The sequence below is a fragment of the Pleurodeles waltl genome, chromosome 2_2 (genome assembly GCF_031143425.1).
Source record: "Pleurodeles waltl isolate 20211129_DDA chromosome 2_2, aPleWal1.hap1.20221129, whole genome shotgun sequence".
NCBI classification, from domain to species: domain Eukaryota; kingdom Metazoa; phylum Chordata; class Amphibia; order Caudata; family Salamandridae; genus Pleurodeles; species Pleurodeles waltl.
Window position 1 is genome coordinate 1,099,596,353 of NC_090439.1, and position 12,522 is coordinate 1,099,608,874.

Here is a 12,522-nt window from a genome sequence, read left to right on the forward strand (position 1 = left end):
TCCTACCTCGTTCTCAGAGACCACGGGGCTTGTACTCCTCGCCGATCACCAGCACTCCACTCAAAGTGTTGGGAGAGGGTGGCCAAATCGAAAGCTCTCCCTACATTTCCTTCCCCGCTCACCCCAATAGTTTGCAATGCCGCTTTTGCACCTGGCATGGACCAGCCCGCATTTGGATGCTGGCTGAGGGCGGGGAGTCAGTCCACAGGACACTATTATGATGACACTGACCCACTTTCATTTGAGCGCCAGTGGGTGGATTATGCTCTCCCGGAGACGGAGAGAATGCAATACTTACAGGTTCTGCACTGAGTGATGGAACTATCTGTGCAAGAGGGAGCTAAGAGACCACTGACGGGCTTTGAAAATGGCTTCTGACAAAAGACACTGAGAAGGGCCTCATTAGAGACTTGTATGGCATGTTGCAAGACATTCCCACACCATCTAAAACACTGGGGCAAAAACGGTTGGAAGCGGAACCCAGGGGTGGTGGGGGGGAGGGCTGGGTGGGGGGGGGGGGGCTTGGAGCGAGGATACTCTCGCATGAGGAATGGGAGGGATATATTACAAGTCGTGCCACACAGCATGAAACATGGCCAGCATCGAGATGGCCACTAAAATAGTGACAAATTGGTACCTTACATTGCTACGGCTCCGTCAGGACAACCCCACCCACAGCGCCGAGTGCTGGAGGAAGTGAGATTCCTCTGAGACCCCGACGCACTTGCTTTGGGATTGCCAGATGATCACACGCTAGTGGGAGGACGTTTCCTACCACATTGATACGCAACTAGGTACACAACTCCCAGATTCCCCGCCTATATTCTTCTGGGACTTCCGAATGCTCTTACTTAACCGCTGACATCAAGACGGGGATGACAGATCGGGGTGGCTCTGGGAGCAGCTCTTCAAAGTATCCTTGCCCCCTGGGGTACAGCTACTCTCCCTACCCACTTGGGGTGGCTTCAGCGTCTGTGGCATGTGCCAGGCATGGAGAAACTCGCCTTTGTGTTATGTGCTCGGGGTGACTCCTTTAGCGACCTTTGGCGTCCATATTGGGCTATACTGTCCTCAGAGTCCAGGGAGTTGATTTGTCCTAAATACTTCCAGCTTTTGCAGCTGACCAAGGGCCGGATGCCTAAAATGGCGTAGTATAATGAAACGTCAAGGACGCCATATATGCAAATTGGGTGTGCAGTCCTGGAACATTGATTCTGTGTGCTCCTGGGGAGTAGGTTGTTTTTCTACGGGGAGGGGTGGCGGGTGGTGTTGTTGCGGGTATTGTTCCATTTTCTATACCTCCCCTGCAATGCTGCTGGCCTCCGGATTGTTGGTCTATTTATAACTGCCGACCCTTGAGGATGTAGGCATTCAGATGTGTTTCTCAGTTCCTGCGAAGGTTTTAATAAAGAAAATTGATCCATAAACAGCCCTCACTGCATGTGCATTTCCCTAAACTATGGTAACCATTTTGGCAAATTAAATTGCATATTTGATTTTTTTGCATCAAAGTACTTTATCAAACCCTAGGTGAGTCTGGGGTCAGTGTGCATGCTAACAGTAAGTAACAGCTGCAGAGTGATGAAGTTCAAAATATGTTAATTGCACATGTTTACATGTTTTAAGGGTAACCGGGCCATAAGGGCATTATTGCAATAGAGAATGCAGCAGATTTCAAATTGGTGGGTTTGAGCACTTTCAAGTATCAAACTATTTCTTTCTTTGGCCTAGAAAAAGAGGTCAAACATTTAATTAATGAAATCATTTCCGGTATGGACATTTATCTTATATGCATTAAGAAAGACTTTTATAAGGGTCTTGTCTAATAAATTAATTTAAGCCTTTCTTAACTGGGTTCCCCGCAATAACCAGAAATCAGCTTTTAGCACATCATCTCTGACCACGGCAAAGATGCGACTGTGCCACAGATCTCTGACCTTCCCAGGATAAATGATTTCCCAAGCACCAGCCTCCTTGTTTCACAGCCATCTGTAAAACACCTTTCTCTCAGAAAAGGCCTCATCAGACAGATGTCTGTCATCGTTGTCTGTCATAGTAAAAAGCCTGTCTCAAAGAGCAATTTCTCCTATGGACATGTTCGCTTCCATGTGGTAACTAGGTTTTAGACAGGGAGGAGCATGATAGGCTCCCTTTGAAGCAGAGGGTTTTCAGAGAGTTTTCAGAACCTTACTACCTGAGGTGGTAGACCGGGTTGCCCCAGAAGGGGCATGCCTGGTTTGGATCAGGGACAGGCTAGCAAATATTGGCTGTGGGAGGAGCTAGGAAAAATAGAGGGAGAAAATGAGGCAAGGCTCCTTTCCTCCATCTTGTACAGTGGGGCTTGGTTATACCGTTAGAAGGCAGGAGGAAAGTCTGCATGCCTTTTATCATGTTTTGTTTAGGGAATTTAGTCAATCAACTGAGATTTGTAGAGCGCAGCTAATCACTCATGAGGGCATTCAAGTGCTAGGATCATGTTGCAGTCAGTCAAAAAGTCTGCTCTTGAGTCCCTTTCTGAATTCAGTGAGAGAGGCTGCTGTTCGGAGATGGAGGGGTGGTGAGGTAGGAGAAGGAGCATCCTCTGATGTGGCTTCGAAAGATGCGGAGAGTGTAAGCAAGGGAGGCGAAGCGCATGTGTCTGGAGGGTTGGTAGCTGTTCAGATGGTGGTTGATGCTTGCTGGCCTTTGGTCATGGCGGGCCCTGTAGGCGTGTATCAGCATCTTGAATTGGCATCTTTTCCGGACAGGGAGCCAGTGGAGGTTCCTGGGGGGGCGGTGATGTGGGTCCATTTTGGGCGGCTGAGGAGGAGTCGAACAGCTGGGTTCTGTATCATCTGGAACCTCTTCAGGAGTTGGGTGGCGATTCCTGAATAGAGAGCATTGCTATGAACAAGGCGGCTGGTGACTAGGGTTTCAGTGACGTTTTTCCTGGTGTTGATGAGGAGCTATCTGAAGACATTTTAGAGCAGGCATAGGGTGGGGAAGCAAGCAGAGGGGACTGCGCTGATCTTGCGTTTCATGGTGAGTTTGCTGTCCATGATGATGCCACGCTTGTGGGCGTGGTCAGTCAATGTGGGTGTGGGTCTGCATTCAAAAGGCCACCAGGTGTCATTCCATAGGGAAGTGTTGTTTCCAAAGTTCAGCACTTCAGTCTTCCAAAGATCAGCACTTCAGTTCCCAAAGATCAGCACTTCAGGTTTTAGTCAGTTGGTCTTCATCCATTCAGCGATGCTTGTCATGCAGTTGTGGAAGTTGGTCCTATTGGAGGAGGGGTCTTCTGAACGTGAGAGGAGCCCTGGGTGTTGTATATGTAGAAAATGATGGGTTCTGATGACATAGGCCAGAGGCCCCATGTAGGTGTTGAACAGAGTGGGGGTTGCTGCAGATAATGCTCTTAGGTTCTGACGTGAAGGGTGGTAGGTGAAATCTCTGGGTTCATCTTGTGAGGAAGGATGTAATCCATTTCAGAGACTCTCCCTGGAGCCTGATGAGGGAAAGTCTCTTGATGAGGGTGTGGTGGAATACGGTGACGAACACTGCTGAGAGGTTGATGAGGGTCAGGGCCTGCTGTGTCTCCCCGGTCAAGAAGGGTTCTGAAGCCATTGGTGGCAGTGAATAAGAAGGTTTTGGTGCTGTGGTTGGCGGGGAAGCTGGTCTAAGAGGTGTCCAGCATGTTGTTGTTCTCCAGGGGTTCAGTGAGTTTTTGATTGATAGCCTTCTCGAGGACTTTGGCGGAAAAGGGGAGCAGAGAGATGGCAGGGGTAGTTCTTACAATTGCTGGGGTTGGTGGAGGGTTTCTTGGGGAGAGGTCTGACTTCTGCGTGTTTCCATTGATCAGGGAAGGTGGCTTTGGTGATGGATGTGTTGAGAATGGAGGGGAGTTCACCACTCATTTTCTTGCTCCTGAGGTTGAAGTGGTGAGGGCAAGGGACTGGGGGGCTTCAGAGTGGATGGAGTTTATAATGGCTGTGGTGCTCTGTATGGTGAGCTGTTCCCATGCGTTGAGCGGAGGGTTGTGGGTGGTGTCTGTTGGTGTGAGGAGTAACAGTGGGCGGAACTCAGAGTAGTACTCTGCGAAATTCAACAGAGTAACACAAAAACTCCATGAAATGACACAGAATTCCGCCCACCATAGTATTCAGAAGTTGCTGGATTTGATAAATGCTGCTCTGGTGTTGGGGCCAAGCACTGAGCTGCAGCCCGGCAGTCAGATGCCCTGTTAGCAGCTGTAAAGGAGAAATCATTAAAGTCACACTTATCTGTCCATCTTAAATTCAGCCAAACCAGCCTCCTGCCACCTCCGCCGATAGCAACCACTTTGAAAGCTTGAAATCACCCCAATCACCCCAAGTGCTTAAATACTGGATTCCTCAGGTTGTTGTAAATCACCCAGTGGGACAAGGGCTTCTGGGGAAAATGGCAACGTGTTAAAAATCAATCAACGTGTTATGGGGGGAAAACATTTTACATGCCACAAGTAATTGCTAAACATTTGCACAGCTGCCCTTGCCACAGCTAGGCTGCAGACTCTACAGTTTTCTGTCACAGGGATGCGGAGCCAGAATTTTACGTGCTCAGCCCTGGAACTGATCACAACGACTTGGCCCATAGGGTGAAATCCCTGCTGCCATCTGGAGAGCCAGTATTTGCTCCCCCTCCATCGCACTTGCTTTGTATTTAGGGTGTTTCCACATTTTCTGACAGATACAGTCACAGGGAAGTGGGCAGGGTTTACTTCCACAGTTTAATCTTGGCCTCTTGATATGAAGTAAGGTGGATGGAATGCCACTCCACTGCAGGGATTTATTTTAAACCTTGACCTTCCTGAACAAAAGACAAACACCAACTATTTGTTAACAGGAGCGTTCCCAGATGCATTATTTTTTTTCTTTCTTGTACGAAGCTTCTAAGCATACTATTTTAACATTCCTGACATCAGTAGATTTCAATCTTAACTCCCAAATGGAGGTGACAGTGGTGCCAACAATGCTTCTACCCCTCTCTATGCCTTCCACCAGTCTCTAGTCCCCGACCCCCGACCCTCCGAGTCTCACACAGGCCCAACTCGCAGGAAGCCGTTCACCCATGTTCTCCCCACCTCACCTCCTGCAGTTCTTAAAGCTGAAGCCGCCGTCTACAGGGAGCTCGCACACAGACGCGGCTGCCACGTTTGCACAATGATGGTGTGACTTCTATGACCGGCTGCAGAAAGAAGGTTCGCAGATATTAAGGACAGACTACAGAATGTGACACCCAATTGCAAAATAAGCAGCCATCTTCGGGTAGCCAAGTGCAAAGTCCATATTCAAAGGAAATAGTGGCAAAATTCTGAAGTACTTAGTGCTGAACAATTAATTCCTCCACAGGAGTGGAGCTGTGGAATTTATGAATAATTCAGCGTTACTAAATTCCTCCAGTTCTGCTGGCTCTCCGCTAGTGAGGAGGCAATGAAGGTCTGCATGTTGGGTTTGAAGTTATTGTAGATTGTGAATATCCTGTTGTGGAAGTAGTCCCCCAGGGTGTTGCAGAGTTCCTGGGATAAGGGGATTGTGTTCTCGGTGGCTGATGGGCAGGAAAACTGATGATGTTGAAGAGTTCCTTGCTGTGGTTGGAGGTACCAAGATGTGTTTTATGTGTCGTTTAGTTATTGTTGAGGGCTCATTTGAAGGTGGGTTGGTCTGTGGGATCTTTGCTTTTGCCCCGACATCTCTCTAGATGTTTGCAGCTGCGTTTTGACCTGAGTTCTGGTGTGAACCAGCTGGCTTGTTTGGTGGATCTACTGAACTTGGAGGGCTTGCAGGGGCGACTCTGTTGGTACATTTGGTGATCCAGGAGGAGAGGTTCTTGACAGCTTGTTTGAAGTTGGTTGTGGGGTCTGAAAGGGTGGTGTTGAGGGCATCAGTGCATTGGATCTCTGTCACTTTGTTCCCACTGCGGCAGGTGGAGCATGGGTCTTTGTGGTGGTTTATACTGCTACTGCGATGGTAAAGTGGATGATGGCATGGTCTGTCAGGTGAGTTTGGTGACAAGGTTGTACTTGACTCCGGCTGGCAGTTAAGATTGAGTCAAGTATGTGTCCTGCGATATGTGTGGGGTCAGTGACCAGTTGGGTGAAGCTGATATTGCTCAGGAGGTTGGCAGTGTCAGTGTCTTCGTGGTCATCGAGGTAGAGGTTGAAATCATTGTAGAAAAGTACCCTCTTTCTTGGCATGGTTACCCCCATTTTCTGCCTGTAGTCAGTGTGTTTGACTGTGTTCACTGGGATCCTGCTAACCAGGACCCCAGTGATTATGCTCTCTCCCTTCAAACTTGGTTACTTGAACAACTTACACCACACATTTGGCACACTGGTGCCCCATGTAAGTCCTTAGTATATGACACCCAGGGCATTGGGGCACCAGGGGATTCCCATGGGCTGCAGCATGTATTATGCCACCCATGGGGAGCCCATGGAAAGTGTATCTGCATGCACCCTTTTCACTACAGGTCAATGCACCAGGTCATTGTAGGTCACCCCTATGGCAGGCCCTCCTAGCCCAGAGGGGAGAGTGCAAGTACCTGTATGTGAGGGCACTCCTGCACTAGCAGAGTTGCCCCCACAAACTCCAGCTCTATTTTCCTGGACTTCGTGAGTGCGGGGACACCATTTTATACGTGTACTGGACATAGGTCGCTACCTATGTCCAGCTACATAATGGTAACTCCAAACCTAGGCATCTTTGGTACCAAACATGTCGGAATCATACCCCAATACTGTTGCCAGTATTGAAAGTATGATTGTGTGCACTCTGGGGGCTCCTTAGAGGACCCCAGCATTGCTCCTACCAGCCTTCTGGGGTTTTCTGGGCAGCCCAAGCTGCTGCCACCCCTGATACAGGTTTCTGCCCTCCTGCTGCTTGAACAGCTCAAGCCCAGGAAGGCATAACAAAGGCTTTCCTTTGGGAGAGGGGGGTAACACCCTCTCCCTTTGGAAATAGGTGTTACATGGTTTGGAGGGGTAGTCTCTTCAAGCCATTGGTATGCTTTGAAGGGCTCATTTGGTGCCCTATGTGCATGAGCAAGTCTACACCAGTTGAAGGACCCCCAGTCCCTGCTCTGGTGCAAAACTGGACAATGGAAAGGGGAGTGACCACTCCCCTTGTCCATCACCATCCCAGGGGTTGTGACCAGAGCTCCTCCAGGGGGTCTCTGGATTCTGCCATCATGACTCCAAGGTGGGCAGGGACCTCTGGGAGCATCTGAGTGGCCAGGTCAGGCAGGTGACGTCAGAGCCCCCTCCTGATAGGTGGCCACCTGGCTAGATGACCAATCCCCCTTTCAGGGCTATTTAGGGTCTCTCTTGGGTGGCTCCTCAGATTCAACTTGCAAGATTCCAGCAGGAGTCCTCTGCAACCTCTGCTTCGACTTCTAGCCACTCGAACTGTGACTGGATCCCCCAGGAACCGACAATCTACACACACAACGAAAACTCTGCTGGCAACATTGTTTCCATGACTCGGTCTAGCTTTTGCAACATTTCCCCAGCTGTGCATCCTCTGAGGTTGGCAAGTCTTCAGTCTGCATGAAAAGAAATCTCCCTTGTAGTGAAGGAGTCACTCCCCTGAACCCGCAGGCACCAACTGAAACGACAACCGGCTGTGTGGATCTCCTCATCCTGAGCTGTTTGGATCCTGCATCACAGGTGGTGGTCCGGAGTAGTCCTCTTGGTCCTCTCTGACAGCTGTCCAACTTTGGTGGAGGTAAGCCCTTCCCTTCCCACAAAGGACAGTACCCCCATGCACCATGTCTCTTACAGCTACCAAGGCTTGTTGGAATATCCTCCAAGGGATATTCAGGCTCCATTTAGCCCCAGACCCCAGCGCTCATTCCTGCGACGCACAGCCCTCTGCGTGCTTCTCCTGCGGCGTGGGACCCTTCTCCAATTGTGCTGCGTGGGCTCCTCTGCGACTCCTGGGTCTCCTGTGGGGGCTGCCACCTTTTCTGTGGACTCTCTGCCTTGCTGAGGGTCCCTCTAGGACTCTTCCCCCCGTGGGTTGAGTCCTCCTAATCTTGCTGGTCCCCAGCAGCTCCACTTTTGCTTCACCGCAACTTCTGCCTTTGCCAAGGCTTGTTGGTGGCTTTTCCATGCCACTGACCGACTGTAATCATTCTTTCGGCGTGGAACATCGACTGCATCCTCCAGGACCTCCTCTTCTGCTCCAGGGCTGCATTCCTGACCGTCTTCTTCCTACCGCCGACCAACTCCTGCAACCATGTTGGGTGGGTAGTGGCTCCTGCCCCCACTGGACTCTTCTGGGACTTATGGACTTGGTCCCCTTCTTCCACAGGTCATCTTCTTCTGGAATCCACCACTTGATTCTTGCAGTCCTGTCTGAGTGTTGCATTTTCTTCTTTTCCTTCCTTTTGGGTGGTTTGGGGAAAATAAAGTAACTTACTCCTTTCTTCCTGGTCGTGAGGGGCACTGTGCTACTTACCTTTGGGTTTCCTAGTACCCCCAGCCTCCTCTACACATTCTACTTACCTAGCTGGGGGTCTTGCAGTCACATTCCATTTTTTTGAGTATATGGTTTGGGCTCCCCCTTGGGTCACTATTGCCTATTTGCTATTGCACAGTTTCTATTGCTATTTATGCCTATTTCTGATTACTAGGGTACATATCTAGTGTGTTACATACCTCGTATTGGAAGGTTGCCTCTTTAGTACTTTTTGGTAATTGTGTCGCTAAAATAAAGTACTTTTATTTTTGTAAAACTGAGTGTTTTCTTTTATGTGTGCAAGTGCTGTGTGACTATAGTGGTATTGCATGATCTTTGCATGTATCCTAGATAAGCCTTGGCTGCTCATCCACAGCTACCTCTAGAGAGCCTGGCTTCTAGACACTGCCTACACTACACTGTAGGGGATACCTGGACCTGGTAAAAGGTGTAAGTACCTTAGGTATCCACCACACACCAGGCCAGCTTCCTACAGGCACTAAGCAACATGCACTGTTTGTAGTCCATGGCGAGTGGGGGTGATGAATTAAATCGGGCATGGTCCTGGTGGTCTGTATGCAAGGGTGCCCCTGATGTTAATTATGTCATTGGCTTGTAGTTGGAAGTTGAGGTGCTCTATGATAGGTGTAGTGACGTCTTTGATGTAGATGCAACGGATTGTTTCTTCATGTTTGTTAGTGCGGTCCCAGTGAATCATTTTGTATCCATTGGGTGTTGTGGTGGCGATGTCGGGGATGGCAGAAGGGTTGAGCCAGGTCTCAGTGATGAAGACCACATCTGGGGTGAGGGTGTTGCAATGGCATGTTTGCAGAGTGATTCGGCTTTGAGCAGGGAGTGGTTTTGTGGTGGTTATGGTTGGTGACATGGGTGTGGTGAAGGATCCCATGAAGGTGTTGAGTTGTAGACAAAGAGTCAGTGGTTGCAGGTGAAAGGTCCTACTGTTGATCGAGAAGATGCAAGGCAGCAATTGTTATTGCGGCGTTCAGGGCTCAGAGTTCTGCGATGGAGTATCTGTGGGTGGTCAGAGGGCCAGGGTTCCTGGTGCTGGACGCGATCCAGGTGTGGACGAGTGCAGAAGGGCTTGACTTTGGCACATCTTCGGCACTCAGGCAGCGTGCCCGCGCTGTGGTTTCCATTAAGTAGGTCCTGGGAGCAGCAGGAAAGCGGGAGAACAGAAAGGCGTAAGGGCAAGCAGCGGATGCCGCTGAGCACAAATAACAAAAGTAACTCACAAAAGACAAAAAATAATAAAAGCACACATCACAAAGATAATAGGCATCAGTTAAAATTGACAAAAGGCAAATAATAACAGGCATAGCATTGAAAGTAACAGAAGGTAGAGAATAACAGGCACACAATTTAAAGTGACAAATGGCAAATAATGATAATGGAAACAGAGGGGAAGCGGGCAGCAACTGACTTGCATCGCTTGGGCAGCAGAGGGGAGCTAGTAGCGCTTAGTCATTTGGAATAATTCCTACCTGCCTGGAAAAGTTGTAAAGGGTAGCTGATTCCAGTGTCCCTCATAAATATATAAACCTAAAGAAACTATGTTGACTGCCCAAAATCAAAACCTCCATTTTGTCCCCATTCAGTTTTTGGCAATTGTCATCCATCCATTTTGTGACTTCCATAAGACAGATTCTCCTGGGTGGGCAGTCACACTAGCATTATGAAATAGAGTGATAATTAACTGCATCTATCCTGTCTGACAATTGCATAGTCCTGAGGAATAGCTTGTAAAATATCAGGGACCAATTCTTCCTTTAGCCACATGTCCGTTAAAATAAGGTATCTGACTTGTGATCTATAATAAAGTTACAAATGACTAATTTGTGTTTTACCATAAATCTACAGTTCAAATAAAAAAAAATTCTACATTTAGTTTTTTACTTATCTTCGGTAAGTTGAAAGCCAGTTTGACAAATGAAAAGTTGCAATATATACAACAGTCCTCTCCTTTGACTTTATCAATCAAACAGCGCTTCAAGGGGACTGGTCGGCAAGCAATTAGCCCAGGTCCGAGTAGCATTTAAACTCCGATCTCAAAGGACCATAGGTCGTGGCCCCTGTTACCATCTGTGCGCAAACTGGCTTGCACTGCCCACCTTTCAGAATAGCCCACCATTTAAACAAGCATGTGCAATGCAATGGGTCTCGTAGGGTGACCACCTGTCTGTAATTTTCACGGACTGCCCGTAATTCAGCCCTGCCGCCCGTTGTCCATGATGAAAGGCTTAACGGACAGCATTTGACTGGAATTTTAGCCTTTCACCTAAAGGACAAAATGTAATTAGGACAGATCAGTTTCCCCAGCTGCATTGAAAGGCAGGGAGTCTCCTGTGCTCTGAAGGAGGGAGGGGCAGACAGATGAGAACTGAGCCTTCATGCCAGGGAGACTCCTTCCCTAAAGAAATGCAAATGTGAGCAACTGGTAAATCTGCAGATGCAAAGGGGCTTGGAAACCTGCATTGACTTTAATGAAAGAAGTCACTTTATAAAGCGTTTACTACCTCTGACAAGGCGTCTTGAAGCTTTCTGATGTCAAAGATATTTTCTTTTGGAGAGGTACTGTAATGGTGTTCCAAAGTGAGCTGTGGAGTGTGTGGTTTTAATAGACTGTAATAAAAAATGTACGGCTAGGTATAATCTGTGTATTATGGAAATTTGAATTACAGAACTACTTTTCATTTTTATTTATCCTAAATGTATTTGTTCATTTTGTAGCAGCCTATATTATGATGTGTGTAATGCATGTTTAAAATAAGGACTTACACATTCAAACTGCTTTTAGGGACCTTTGCACCTCATACTACTAACACACATTGGCAAACCCAATAGGTATTGTCGATGCAAGAGTTATTGGCTTTGCCAAAGTGTTTTAGCTATGTTGTACACCAGAGTGGCTGCTGTTCAGCATGGCTAAAAGTTAGTGGCATAGAGGAGAGTGACGGGAAGTGTCGCAGAGTGGAATGGCAAAGAGTGGAGGAGAGTGTTGTAGAGTGGAGTGGCAGAGAGTGTTGTGTTTAGGAGTGGCATGCTGTGGAGACACGTAGAGTGGCATATAATGGGGTGGTATGCAGTGGAGTTGAGTGATGTAGAGTGCATTGGTGTAGAGTGTTGCAGAATATAGTGGTGTAGAGTGAAGCGGCATTGCATACAGTGGGATAGAATTCAGCCACGTATAATGTAGTGTCATAGAATGCAGAGGCATAAATTAGAGTGTTGCACTGTAGAATGTAGGGGTGCAGAGTGGGGTGGTGCAGAGTAGAGTACAGAGTTTCTTCGTGTCAGTGAGTTTACAGGTTCTAGCAAGGCAAGGGAAAGCTGTGCATGATGACCCCGGAAGGTGTTCAGTAGAATGGTCAGTAGAAAACAATGAGCAGTGCAGTAAGCCCTACTTAAAAGTCTTTACAGATAAACCCCATTACATGTAGGGGGGTGGGCAGACAGCCAGCGAGCCACCCATTGGACCTGTGCAGCTAAATAATAGAGTTCTAAGTCCAGAAGGCCTAATCAACCCACAGTCATTGGTAGCTTTAGAGTGGAAAAAGCTACACGACGGCACCCCAGCGACCAAATCAGATGTGTGGCATGTCTGAAGAAGGAATGAAGGACAAGCAGGGGGAGGTTTGCAAAATAATACTATCATCTTCACTAGTGCCACGTGGCCCACTACAGAAAGCGGAAGAGAAGACCAAAAAGCAAACTTGGCTCAGACCATGACCTCTGCCCAATTTCCATCCTGCAAATCAGTGGGGAAATGGTAGATATTAATCAGTAGGTATCAAAGGTAACAGGTTCCCAGTTCAATCTGAGGTCTAATTGTATATAAAGGGGAAGACAGTACCATATGTTAAAGAAACACCTATTACATTTTAAAATCCTTCTCATGTTCTTACAATTTGTTTGTGCAATTTACATCCCAAATATTTTGAAGATTCTCTGTGTACCTGACACTTAGGGATAACCTAGATCACTGGTCTGGCTTTTGGTCAAATGCAAAACCATTTTAAGACATGGACAG

At 47.9% G+C, this 12,522-nt stretch overlaps 1 protein-coding gene across 2 annotated transcripts in view; it reads right to left on the minus strand.

Annotated features, from left to right (window-relative positions):
* LOC138282877 (ly6/PLAUR domain-containing protein 2-like) overlaps nt 1–12,522 on the minus strand; it is a 234,618-nt gene that overhangs the window by 23,602 nt on the left and 198,494 nt on the right. The gene's annotated exons all lie outside the window — the stretch shown is intronic.